The following is a 14,752-nucleotide window of genomic DNA, read 5'->3' on the forward strand; positions in this document are numbered from 1 at the left end:
TGTATGCAGGGTGGGCGTTTCCATGCAAAAAAAGCCTCATAGGAGTGATGCAGTGAAATCTACAAGATTTTACTGCGCCACTTCTAGGATGCCAGTGCGACAAAACCTTACGCCTGCTTGGAGCAGGCGTAAGGAGTGACGCAGCACAATAGGGATAGGCCTCCCATGCATTGCTGGAGTTGCGTCATGCATCATGCTTGCGACACGACTCCAGCAATGCGTGACTTTTGAACCAACAGATGAGTCAGAATTTCTGATGCATCTGTCAATCCTTGAGCCACGATACGCCATATTGTAAATACAGCACTTCCATGGTGGCGCAAGGGTTTCTCAGGGTGGCGCAGGTAAAGTGACGCAACTCTACAGATGTGTCACTTTCTTGTAAATCTGCTGCTGTGTATTTTACCACTGCTAACCAGTACTCTCTCCCCTAAACATAGTAACATTGTCTTACATCCAATTGACATATTTAGTTTATTTGTAAGTCCCTAGTAAAGTGGTACTGCACGTACCTAGCTGGTGTACTTGGGATACCCGGTGGGCCGTGGTAAGGTGCAGCCCATCCAGGCCAAGATAGAAATCATCACGGTCTGGGAGTCTCACAAAACTCAAACAGAAGTGAGGGCTTTCCTGGGCCTCACTGGTTAGTACAGGAGGTTTGTCAAGGGGCATGGCCAGGGCCGGACTGGCCGTAGCGGGCATTGGGCGTTTCCCCGGTGGGCTGCCATGGTGGGGGCCGTTTTTGCGCACCTGGGGGCCGTTTTTGTTACCAGGGGCCTGCAATATCAGCCCAGGAAACAAAATTGTCCGAAACCGGCAATTGCAAACAGCTCGGCCGCACTCCCACCGCACCCCCAGGGGGGCCAGCCGAGCAGGCTGCCAGGACCGGTTTCAGTTACCAGTCCGGCCCTGGTCATGGCACCATTGTTTCCCCATTGACTGAGCTGACTGACGAAGCAGCCCGTGAAGTTGATCTGGACCGAGGCCTCTCAGAAAGCCTTTGCCTCCCTCTAACAGGTTATATGTACAGCCCCGGTACTCAAGGTCCCTGACTTCTCTCTAGAGTTCATTGTGCAAACGGATCCCTCAGAGCATGGCACAGGGCTGTATTGTACCAGTTAAATGAGGAGGACCAAAACTAACCTGTAGCCTTCATTAGTAGGAGGTTACTTACCGTGAACAGAGGTGCAGTGCTATTGAGAGAGAAGCCTTTTTTGTGGTCTGGGCAATGAAAAAGCAGACCATACCTGCTTCGGGTTCACCTACAGGCCCCTCAAGTGGTTGATGCAGGTGAAAGGTGAGAAGGCCTAAAGGCGGTCTTCCCCCAAAATGTTTTGCCTTCACCCATTCTGTTTTTGCTAAATTCCTTTTTGTTGACCTTAGGACTCTTATTATTTTACTACTACTGATGTTCCTAAGTGCTTGTGCTCACTCCCAAAAACATGGTAACATTGATTTTTCGCCCCAGGTGGAATATTTAATTTACTTGTAAGTTCCTAGTAAAGTGGTACTACATGCACCCAGGCCTGTACATTAAATGGTACTCGTAAGCCTGCAGCACTGATTGTACCTGCCATTGCAGCCAGTGTGTGCAGTTTTAAACTGCCATTTCGACCTGGCAAATTTCCTTTTGACATGCCTAAAACATACCTTTTCATACATATAAGTCTTCCCTAGAGCAGGCCCTAAACAGCCCAGAGGTCAGGGTGCCATATATTTATAAAGTTGGACATGTATTTTTAAATGTCCTGGTAGTGAAAAAATCCTAAATTCGTTTTTACTACTGCAAGGCCTACCACTCCGGTAGGATAACATTGGGTTCCCTTATTACATTTCAATTGGCAGCTGGTAAGAATGTTGAGTTTGGTGTCTATGGAATTGTAAATTAAACCCCTCGTTATTGGTAAAGTCATATTATAAGTTACAATTCTGAAAATGCCACTTTTATCAGGTTGACATTTTTCTGTCCCAAGCATTTGCTACCGGCAGCATGTATTCAGGGTCACAGGACTAGGTGTAGCTGGCAGTTGGTTTTTGTGTATTGCGCGCAGACAGTGAGACAAAGTGAAGGTAGGTGCTGACAGGGTGGGTCACTCTAATTTAACGAGGGGGAGGAGCTGTCACCTACCACACTTGCAGTTCACAAAGGCTCCGCCTGAGCACACTCAAAAAGGGTTTACCACTAGTCTTTTGAGCTCCTGGACAAGCTGGAACCAGGAAAGGGAGGAAGGGGACTCCTGACACCTCAGGGGGTGGAAACCTCTAGAAACATCTTCCACTTCAAAGTGTGCACCAGGTATAAATATTAGACCCTCAGATCCAACTCTTGAGTACACATCTGGATCTGTGAAAGACTTAGATGCAGGACCACTATGTTGCTCAGCTACAAAAAGAACTGTTACTCTGCTGTCCTGCAGTGCTGCCCTGCTGCTCGAGTGAAGGACTGGACCTTCATCCTAAACCCAGGACAACCAGAGTAGCTCCAACAGCTGTTTGGGTGGCCTCCTGATTGGAAGCTCAGGAACAGAACAGGCTTTCTTGAACCCTGCACCTACACTCAATCTGCTCTGAGTCTTATCCCCAAAGTGGTGCCACTGCAGTCCTGGGCCCTTGGAAATGGACCTGAAGATGCTCTGCCAGCCCATCTGTGATCCCAGCAGATCTGATGCAGTGCAAAGCACCACCTCACAAAACTCATCAGAGCAGCTGCAAGATGCATCCCTGACGGGGACGTAACATCACAGTCGGCATTTTCCTGGGAACCAGCGCTGCGTGACACATCATTGATTGAACCCTTTGCATCGCAAGCCTCTTGTCGACAGCATCCTTGATGATGATGCAGGACTCCACATCGCAAGCCCGTCAGCTACTTTGGAACCTGCTGATGTGTGCCGCTTTTTCGATGGAGAACATTGCAACACAAGCCCCTGGTGATGGCATCCTCGACAACGATGGAGAACCTTGAATCACAGTCTTGCAGCTCCTTTGAACCACCACTGTGCAACGCACCCTTGACATGGACTCACGCAACACTCCGCAACCAGGATTTAGGATACTCTGTTCAATTGGCCTATCTTGGTCTCTGTAGCCCTCTCAAAATCCATTTCTGTCGGTCTGTAGTTGCGACTTTGTCACTGTTCTGGTATGACTAGATAACCACAGTTGGTGGTTTGTGCTTTTTGGTGCAATTTTAATTTAAGTCTTTAAAATTGTACATCTCCTGTTCTCCTGATTGGAATTTTGTCGCTTTGGTATTAAATTATTTATTACATTTTACTCTATTTTTCTAAATTGGTCTGGGATTTTTCGTGTGTTGCTTTCACTTTATTACTGTTTGAAGTAAAAAAGACTTTGCACATTGCCTCTAAGTTAAGCTTGACTGCTCTGTGCCAAGCTACCAAAGAGTTGAGCATAATTTAATACGGGGTTTGCTTGTTTATTTACCCTGACAAGGATTGTAGTTGATGCTTGTGTAGGGTTTCAAGCCCCACAACCAGCAACTCAATTTCTTACACTTGATATAAAGCATGTATGTGTCATTACACTTACCTCACTACTGTACCTATAACAATATTGCACTACTGTGCTATTAACAATACTACACCTCTGTGTCATTAACTATACCGTATTCCTGATCCAATATCTTCACCTGACTACTGTGCTCTTAACACTGCACCACTGACCATTAGTTCACCCTCAAGTGGCTTAAAGTTTTCACATTTCTCTAACAATAGCTATGCCTCACACCTGTGCCATTACCCATACTTTATTATGCAGAATTAATTATACTACACGGCTGCAATGCTCACTGTACAGCATTTCGGTATAAATATCTATTCCTCGCTGCTTGCTGGACCACTAACAACTTTTCAATACTGTCCCACTAACAATATTACAACTCTGCACCACTAACTACACCATATTCTTGTACAACTGTCTATACCCCACTACTGTGCCATTAACAATGCAGCATCTGTGCCCTAAGTATACCATATTCCTGTACCACTATCAGTGCCTCAATTCTGTGCTATTCACATTACTCCAATAATGTGCTACTAACAGTACCACACCTCTGTGTCACTATGTTATAGTCTTGTACAAATATGTGTACTTCTTTATTGGGACATTATCAATGAATGACACATCTTTCTGTCTAACTTTACCATACTTATTTAGAACTAACTCGTGGGTGGCAAAACTCTAAGGGCTAGATGTAGGTAAATCATTTTTACAGATTCTAAAATACCGAATTTTACCGATTCAGTATTTTAGAATCGGTAAATCTGATGTAGGTAAATTTTCTGTATTTTTTACCGAATCTGTAAGATTCGGTAATTGCCATTTATTCCTATGGGCCTGGAGGCCGATAGTAATGAATGTCAATTACCAAATCGGTAATTACCGATTCGGTAAATACCGAATAATTCAAGGGTGGCAGGGTGTCACATTGACACCCTGTTGCACCCCTGATTAGGGCTTGTGTGCCATGTGGCATACATACATGCCCCAAGGGCATGTATGTGTGCCACTTGGCACAGGTGTACATGCACAGATTTGCATATACACAGGTATTCGTTATTTACCACCAACTAATAGTTGGTGGTAAATAACGAATCCTTAAAGCTCTGTGGCACTGTTTACAGTGCCACCTACATCTCAAAATACAGATTCAGTAATTTTACTGAATCAGTAAATTTACCGATTCGGTAAAATTACCGAATCTGTATTTTAAGATGCCCTACATCTCAGTATCCAAATACCGGTAGGTAACGGCCGAAAATCTGTATTTTTGGCCGTTACCGACCGGTATTTGGATACCTACATCTGGCCCTTGGACACATAAACTTTGCCTTGTGCAGTAGGGTTGGCCACAGGATCCCTCCCAAACTTCCCATAACTGCCAGGCCCACTGAGCACATTCTTTAGCCATGTGCGGTGTGTAGTTAGGGTTAGGTCAGAGTTTCCCTTGAAAAGGAATTTTTTGTTTGCTTTATAACTTTGGAGTCATTTGACGAATCTGCACAAGCCTTTCAAACAAACAAGTTTATTTGATTTGGGGTTGGCATTGAAGTTTTGTGAGATGCATTAAATTGGGATAAAAATAGGGGGTGGTTCAAAAAAGTGACATTTTGATTATAATTCCATTTGGATTCTTTGCTTTCTGTACCCGAAAAAAACAACAGTGAACGGAATTACACCAAACTTTGCATGAAAGTACAACTTTAAATAAGGAAATGCCTTTTGCTTGAGCTGATGGAAGCCCTTTCAGTATTTTTTGGAAATGTTGTGTTTATTTTGTAAATTGTCTTAAAAGGGTTACATTGTAGTGATAGCTAAACCAGTATACCGCAGAGATCTGCAAACCCAAGATGACTGATCTTTTGCAGAGTAAATTTTGAAAACAAATTCGGACCTAATTGGTTAAGGGAGGTTTTTCTCCTGATAATCATTTCAGGAGTGTGAGCTCTGGTAATAGAAAACTATTGGTTTCGTATATGATATGATTTTACAGAAAAAAAATCACACAAAAAGGCACAATTGAAAAGTGAAGCTACGGTTAGCTTAGGTTATTACACATAAATGTAGGTTTAAAACACTTTAGAAATTTCATGAAAAACATAATTAAAAGCTATGGTTATGAATTAAAACTGAAAAAGCACTGAATGTGGCATGGTATAGTTAGAACTATGATTCATAACTTGCACAACAGCCTTACAAACAAAAACTTGGAAATCAAATGCAAGGCTTGTGGCTTCAAAATATTTAAATTAATTAAAGTTTAATACAATTACAAAACAACATATACTAAAAGCAACAACTAATATTACATTCAAAGTCATATACTTCATATTGTTACATCAGCGCCGGCTGTACATCTGCGCCATTTAAAAAAGCGACTTCAAAAATCATTACACTCTCATCTGTAAGATTATTTAAGACATTTGTAATTACGTCACATCAAGGGTGAGATGATGTGCATGGCAATTGGTGTCTGAGTTATAGTTTGCATATCTGTTGCTTGAGTTATGAATTGTGGTCCTAAACCCAGCTTGCAAATGTCAGTGTTTTTCCAGTTTCCATTCTTAATCATAACTGTGGCTGTGTTTTTTAATGACTCTAGTGTGTGTGTGTGCATGTGTTTGTTTGTGTGTGTGTGTCTGTGTGTGTGTGATTTCACAGAGGCAGCCACTCCTGCGCATTTGTGCTTCACTTGTACATTTCCATAAAAAATACATGTTTGCTTTGCCTGCAACTTTGGTTCGATCTGCACCAAATTCAGCACTCACATAGCTTGTACAGCTATGGACCAGCATTGTAAAAGCTAAGGCATACCTGCCAACTCACATGGTGCCACCGTTTGACACACAATTTCGCTATATCACACGGTCTCCCGGTGAGGAGCCAAAATCACATAGTGGCAGGGAAAAAGAGATGAAAACCACTGTAAATAGTGGTTTTCCGGTTCGTTTTCTGAGGCTTTGAACTGCTGACATCAAGTAAGGGCTGTATTAAAAAAAAACAGGACACCAGCCTCGCAATTTTTTTTTTTTTGGGAGAAGAGGTCCTGGGGTGGGTTCTAAAGTGCCTTGCAGGTACTTCTCTGCACAAGGCCCCACCCCCTTCAAGACCCCACCCCCGCCTCACACTGTGAGATTGTTCAAGTTGGCGGGTATGTTGAAGGGAGAGCCAAATCTATATATTTTCTCATTTTTCCCATTGGAAAGTTTGCTAGAACAAAAAAATACTGAATGGATTAATATCAAACAACATGATTGTATAACTTCACTAGAAATGTATACTTTTTATAGTTTTGTAAAAACCCTCAAGATGTCGTTAAGGTATTGCTATTTAAAACAAGCATTGGAAATGCAATAGGTCTCGCATTAGGAAAGTTTGAGCTATTGGTATTGTAAATGACACTATTTTTATTTATGTGTTGGTTTTGAAAGTAGCAAAATTAATAGCTTTGTCAGTTACAATGTCAATAGTTTTAACTTTTGCAAATGTGACACCTATAGCATTTGTAATGCAATGTGTGTTGTATTTACGTGACTTAGATGTATTGATATTACAAATAACAATGGCTTTTAATTTTGTAAATAATTAATACTTAAATAAAAGTTATTGTAATTTATAATGGCAATAGCTTAAACGTTTGTAAATAACTTTGTGAAGATTATGTTCAGTGTATTTTATTGTGACGAAAATCCAAGAACATTGTATTTGCACCTAAACACACACAGAGCCACACACATATAGATGTGGTGGTGGTGGATCTGGGGGATATGGTGGTGGGGGATATGGTGGTGGTGGATGTGGTGGTGGATGTGGTGGTGATGGTGGATGTGGGGGTGGATGTGGTGGTGGATGTGGTGGTGGTGGAGGTGGTGGATGTGGTGGTGATGTGGTGGATGTGGTGGTGGTGGATGTGGTGATGTGGTGGTGGTTGTGGATGTGGTGAAAGTGGTGGTGGATGTGGTGGTGGTGGTTGTGGATGTGGTGGTAGTGGATGCGGTGTAAGTGGTGGATGTGGTGGTGGTGGATGCGGTGGAAGTGGTGGATGCGGTGGAAGTGGTGGATGTGGATGCGGTGGTGGATGTGGTGGTGGATGCGGTGGATGTGGTGGATGTGGTGGTGGTGCCCCCTAGTCTTTGACTGACTTTACTGATGGACTGTTGTCTAAATACCTTCCTTGCTGCTAAAAACACAGAAAACTGGCTTCCAGTTTTCAGGCAGAGGAGCTATAACCTAAGAAAAGTGGTTAAATGGATGGTTATGCACCAATGGATATAATACGGGCAGGGAGGTAAGCAGGGAAAATGCCAACGTTATTGTTTTGTAGGCAAAGAATGAAAAATGTCTTACTGTTCAGAAACAAGCAAAATGTCATACATTTTAATACATTACAAAAATCTATATTTGTTAGGGCTTGGATGGAAGATTTGCTCCAGTCATGTTGAAGACTAAAGAAAATACTAAGCAAATGCCCAATTCAATTGATTAATATGCGCGCAAGAACCCATGGGTTTCTTGTGGGAGCAATGCTGTGTGTTCACCTTGGACTGGGAATATTCGACTAAGTCTAAAGTTAAATTACTATGAAAGTCTGCACACTAGCATCATACCACTGGGCTACGTTTCACATGTAGTCCATCAGTCTTCCACCCTTAGTGCAACCGTGGTTTTACTGTAAACGTCAGTAAAATATTATTTGCAATCTGAGGGCCCATATGTCTGCAACACTGTGGCTGTACGATTACAGGCAAACCAAAGTTATTTGACTAGTATTCGTACTAATTGTATAAAACACTACATGAAAAGGGTTGTCCCCTGTAGTGGTGTTAATACGTGGACTATCATGTGATCCGACTGTACTTCGGCAGTGTATAAAGCTCAAAGTAAACCAACCAATCAGAGAGAACAGGTAAAAAGCTTGTTCACGCTATATAAAACTTTATAAATAAATAAGGATGGCATGGCCGACACACAATTGCTCTCTTTTAACGGATATGCTAAATTGGTAAGTAAAAACTACACCCAAATACCCCGCTGGAAACCAATCAACTTTCTTTGTATCAGCAGCATGTCAATGCGCTGAGCACTGACGTCGAACAAACTAGTCTTCACGTCATTCTTACTACAGCAGAAATCATAACATGTTCGGGAATCAATTTCAGCGTCTGATGCAACCCCGTCTGAATGATATCCATGAGCAGCGCCATTTATCCAACAAAAAACCTTGCTTTGGGAGCTGCTACACGCCAAAGTAATAGAATAAAGTACTATTGTCGCGCATACGTAAAGTAGCATTAACAGCCAATGATTTGGGACAAAAATGCAAACAGTTTACTGCAATACATCGAGAACTCTGTTGAACTTGGATGTATGACGCTGCCGCTATTCACAGAACACGCGTCGCTTTCCGAAAGTTAACACCAAAGAGAGGGGGCTTACTAGAAACGAATGCAGCGGGAGACATCTGACAGGAGGAAAAAAACGCATAGATATCGGTACCACGACTACAAGTTCCCGAAGAAGGTTCGACACACGGGTAGAAGAGAATGTGTGTGCTCCGTGTGTACTGCCGATCTCGGTTGCCACTCCATCCAAGGAGCCAGAGTGACGTAAGCGCTAGGGGAGGTCCTCATAGGCAATTTAAATGTTACGCCACACAAAGATCTCAGACATTTTACCCGAGTGTAATCCATGCCCTGTGGGTTAAATACGACTTGCTGTACCAAAAGCATTAACTCACTGAGCAATCCAACATAACAAATGTGTGTTTTACACATTTTGTGCAATTCTTTGCCACAGTCACTTACCCCAATTTAATCATTTAACCCAATGATCGGTTATTATACACAGTGGCAGTGCTCTCTAGCAAGTGAAACACTCACCAGAATGATCGCAGTGAAAGAAGTCCCCAGTGGAAACAAGCTTCTGTGTTCTGCGACACGGCGGGCAGGGGAGGGGGCGGAGCGGGGAGAGGTGCGACACGGCAGGCAGGGGAGGAGAGTAGGAGGAGGAGAGGGGAGGAGAGTAGGAGGAGGAGGGGGGAGGAGAGTAGGGGAGGCACGGCCTAGTGGCCGTGCAATCAAGAAGTGAGGGGGCGGAGCTGAACGCGCGTCGCTTTCCGAAAGTTAACACCAAAGAGAGGGGGCTTACCAGAAACGAATGCAGCGGGAGACATCTGACAGGAGGAAAAAAACGCATAGATATCGGTACCACGACTACAAGTTCCCGAAGAAGGTTCGACACACGGGTAGAAGAGAATGTGTGTGCTCCGTGTGTACTGCCGATCTCGGTTGCCACTCTATCCAAGGAGCCAGAGTGACGTAAGCGCTAGGGGAGGTCCTCATAGGCAATTTAAATGTTACGCCACACAAAGATCTCAGACATTTTACCCGAGTGTAGGAGTAGGAGGAGGAGGAGGAGGGGGGAGGAGAGTAGGGGAGGCACGGCCTAGCGGCCGTGCAATCAAGAAGTGAGGGGGCGGAGCTGGGGGAGGCTGTGAGATGTGCACGCGCTTTTAAGCACAATGCGCATGCGCATTGAGCTTGAATCTCACGGGCACTGCAAGGAATCGCCACGATTCCTTGCAAGTTAGTTAAAGGCTGGTTAAGCCCCCATAGTCTCGCAAGCTCAATGCGCATGCGCATCGACAGGCGAGACCTAAAAAGTGCTGGGTGGACTTAAAATGGCTAACACTTTTGTACATCTGTGCTATTTTAAAAAGCGACTTCAAAAATTAGTATTTCTGTCAGTCACATTTGAATTTTTCAAGGAATGTGCCTGGCTGATGAAGTACATCAAAAAAATTCTACCACCTTGAAAATCAGGATTTTGGTCATAATCACAGATTTAGCATTGTGGAAAAAAACTTCTGCAGCTAATGAGATGTACCTGTAAAAGTGCGGACCACAGAGGAGTGCTAAAGCAAACTCACAGGCATGGAAAATTGGAAAAAATGTAAAAATATTTGCCACTGTAATTTTTATAAAAATCATGCGGCCACAATTTTCTATTTATACACAGCCACCGAAATTTCAATTTTCATACAAATTGCAATATTTAATTTTAAAAAAGGTAAAACCTTCAAGAGTATGGTTGGGTGATGGCCCTACTATGAGTACACAGAGGTTGGTGGCTTCAGGGCCTGACCACAGGTGAATCACTGCAGTTAACATCCGCTGTGCATGGCTGTGCACAGCGGGGTTGCCTGCCCACGGGAATGGGCCATGCGGCTAACTCCCGCTGCACACAGTCAAATACTGTGCACATTCCGGAGTAGATACATGGACGCTGAAGGCAGTACATCAGAATAAACAATAGAAATTCACTGAAAAAACACAGTTAATGGTTAGTTGTGGCTCAGTGAACACAAATTTAACCAAACCCTCACATTCGAGAGTGATGATCTGCAAAACACAATGCACAACATATAACAAGCCACCCACAATGCTCAGTACACCACATTGCCAATGACACAGAAAACCAAACCTGTCTACCAATAACAAAACACATATTGATATAAAAATGCTATTTTAAAATATACCTCTGTAAAGGGGAACAATGAAATATACTGAACCACAGAGCAGGACAAATTAAGATACTAAGAGGGTAATTCCGATTTCCAACATCGTTACGGAAACCAGGACCGCCGACAAGGAATCAGCGGTCCTGCTGCTAGTATTACAATGCGACCGCCTTCATGGTGGTCGCAAAGTGTATATTTTCTATTGCGGCTTGTGCTGCGGGCTGCAGCTCAAGCCGCAATAGAAAAGATACACTTTTAAAACATCCTGCACCATGTGGCAGGCACCATGCAGTGTCAGCCACATGGTGCAGGGATGTTTAGGGGGCACCATAGGTGCCCCACAGGCTCCATAACTGAGGGCCAGAGGGGAAGGGGGGCCCTGCTAGGGGCCCCCAGAGTCACTTTCCACCTGCATTTTCATGGCGGCAAACCGCCATGAAAGGGCAGGCAGAAAGGGACACAGTAACCCCTACAGCGGTGCCTGAGCAGGTACCTCCCCTATTATACGGATTACTGTCCATCTGACAGTCGGACAAGCTCCTCTCACGGTCCCTCTGCCTGCTGCCTCCAACTGCACGCATTGTAATGCAGCGGTTGGACCGCAGCCGCAGATGTTGTTCGGACCGCAACCGACAAGCCGTAAGTTGCAGTCCGACCAACTTTGGAATGACATCCCAGAGTTTGAAACTAAAGAGAAGACGAGAAGGAACAGTGGGTAAGAGGAAAATCACAGGATTTGAAGAAAGGGAGACAAACAGAGAAAGTAATTAGGAAGCCAAAAGGCTAGAAACTAAAGTTGAGAAGTGAAGGATGGAATTCAAGGAGGGGAAGTAAAGAGAAGGACTAAAGACTAGGAACTAAAGAGGGCAGGACGAAGGGAGGAATATGAGGAGTGTTTAATAACTGGAAGTATAGAGAAGGGGAGAAAGTCAAAAGGGCCAAATACTATAAACTAAATTAGAACATTGGAATGTTGGGAGCTCCATTGCAGACAATGGAGTGCTCCCTGCTACTACGGGTCGGTAAAGGCCCTCAGAGCAACATTCCAATGTTCTTCAAAGGCTTCTCGAAGCTCGAGGAGATTTATATCTAGTGGCAGAATGTTCTAATAGCCTTATAGCCCTTCGTAGCAGGGCTATACCGGCTATTAAAGTCCTGCTGTCTCGTTAAAGTCCCTCGCCTTCGGCTCGGGCCTTTAACGATTCAGCTGGCCTTTAATTCGGCTAGGGCCTTTAACGATTCAGCAGGCCTTTAATAGCCTTATAGCCCGCTACGGCGGGCTATAAGGCTATAGTGAAGTAGAGGGATTAGAGTGGGAATTAATGGGAGAGAGTTAAGGGGAGTAATGGAGGAAGTGAAAAGGAGGAGATAATTTAAAGAATCCAAGAGGAGTGGAGAAGAAATGGAAGTAAAGAGGGGGTGCTGAAGAGAAGGGCTTAGACAGGAGACAACTAGGGGCCCGATTTAGAGTATGGTGGAGAGGGTACTCTATCGCAAAGGTGACAGAGTACCCTCATCGCCAAACTGAAGTTCTGTCTGCCTCATTTAGACTAGAGATGAGTGGACCTTCATTATGTTGACGGAGGAGACCACTCTGTCTCAGCTTCCTAGGCATACCTCCTGTGGTCTGCCAGAGTAAGGGCTGTCAGAGGTTTTGACATTCTTCTGACCATCTAATTTAGAATGGGCAGATGAATGGCAGGTTTTTGCTTTCCCTTGCTGCCAACCAAAGCGTATCAGTAAGTGAAAGTAAAAACTTTTATATGACCCCCTCACAATTTGAATTTGAATTTGACTCAACTCATCTTTAATTTTTCCTCCTCTTCACTAGGTACCACCAGCTTCCAGTCCGTCTTGCTGTTTATTCGGGGTTGGGTGAACGCAAACCATCTTAAACTCAACCCGGATAAAACAGAGCTGATTCTGACTGGAGGTAGTGGCAACCCCTGGTCGCCATCTTTTTGGCCCTCTTCTTTTGGTCCTCCTCCCACCCCTTCTCACTCAGTTAAGACCCTTGGTATTAAACTCAACCACCATCTGACACTTCACACCCACATCAGTTCTGTTGTCTCTTCTTGCTTTTTTACTTTACGTATTATTAGGAAAGTATCCCGGTTTTCTCTCCCTCTGCACTTAAATTGATTGTAATGGCCATGGTCTTATCCAAGATCGACTACGGGAACATCATTTATAACGGTGCCCCCGCCTATGCACTTCAACGTCTCCAGCTGGTGCAGAACCAGGCAGCCCGCCTGGTGCATGGCCTATCGAAACATCATCACTCTTCCCCCCTTCTCATGGCCCTTCACTGGCTACCAATTAAACAAACAGCCCTTTTCAAATTTGTCTGTCTTACTTTTCAAGCCCGGGCGGGCACTGCCCCCGCTTTCATCAACTCTGCTATCACGAACTATAGTCCTGCCAGAGACTTACGCTCTTCCACCAAATCCTTGTTAGTTATCCCCCAGTTTAAGAAAAAACGATCTGGCGGCCAGAAAATTTCGGTACTTGCGCCCACCTTCTGGAACTCCCTTCCCCCTTCCGTCAGATCCTCCCCCTCCTACACTGAGTTTCGTAAAGTCCTTAAGACTTTTCTGTTCTAGCAAGCTTTTAACCTATAGCCCTCGACATCCTCCCCAGTTCTGAAATCCTATAGCGCCAAGAAACTGCCTAGTGAATGTGGGCTCTACAAATTGTTAAAAATTCAAAAATTCAAATCAGTAAGTGAAAGTAAAAACTTTTATATGACCCCCTCACAATGGGAGAAAACTCCCATTGTGAGGGGGTCATTGCTTTTTTTCAATTTACAAAAAACGAAATCCCACTTTGGGGTTTTGTTTTTGTAAATAGACAAAAAGAATTGAAAGTTTGTCATGCGACACCGGTATGTTGACAGAGCTACAGAGCACACTTTTAGTGCATTTACTGGAACTGTCGGGATGGCAGTGCACACAGAAAATATCTGCGATTAGGTTGTCCATGCATCCCTGGACAGTGAAAGGTGATCCAGAGAGAAGGGTACTAAAACACAGACTGATTCTGATTGCTTGAAAAAACTGCTACAATTTAACCAGTCATAACAGCACCATCAGCTAGGTCCATTCTGATTGATTGTTGGCAGCCAATCAGAATATGGCTTTACTTGAACTTTGTCAATTACTCATGAGTCAAGTACAGGCCAGTAATTCTGAAGCAGTCTGTGGACTACTACACAACTACCCCTTGAAGTTGATTTTCTTTTTTAGCCTGATGTAGGTCGAAGTGCATTCTATGACAATGGCACGCCCCAACTAAGAAAATAATTGCCAGCCACTACTCACCAATATTTCAAGGTGGATAATTGACCGTTTGGATGACTTTCCATGAATCCCTGACCCTGTGAGGGCCACTGTGAGAAGTATTTACCACACTCATGGCTCTTGATGATTTCTGATCCAAGTGTAACCTCCTTCTAAATTAGATCCTTTTAAAGGCTAGAGGTATGTTATGGATGCCTTTGGGGACCTCTTGGCAGACCTGGGTGGATCTTTGACATTTATGGTCACACTGTGAGGATCTCAGACCCTTTCAATATCTGACAGTGGATCTCTAACACTTTTGATTGCTTTTGTGTGACTCTTTGGCCATGTTAAAGACTGGGGCTGATGTATGGGCCCTGCATGAACTTCTGACCATGTCGATTGGTTAGGCGAGATCTTTAACCTAGTTAATATG

General features: G+C 44.0%; 1 protein-coding gene across 3 annotated transcripts in view; it reads right to left on the bottom strand.

Moving 5' to 3' along the window:
• Positions 1–14,752, bottom strand: part of LOC147678052 (diacylglycerol O-acyltransferase 2-like) — a 151,585-nt gene that overhangs the window by 42,186 nt on the left and 94,647 nt on the right. The gene's annotated exons all lie outside the window — the stretch shown is intronic.

This window comes from Lissotriton vulgaris, chromosome 12 (assembly GCF_964263255.1).
Source record: "Lissotriton vulgaris chromosome 12, aLisVul1.2, whole genome shotgun sequence".
Taxonomy (NCBI): Eukaryota; Metazoa; Chordata; class Amphibia; order Caudata; family Salamandridae; genus Lissotriton; species Lissotriton vulgaris.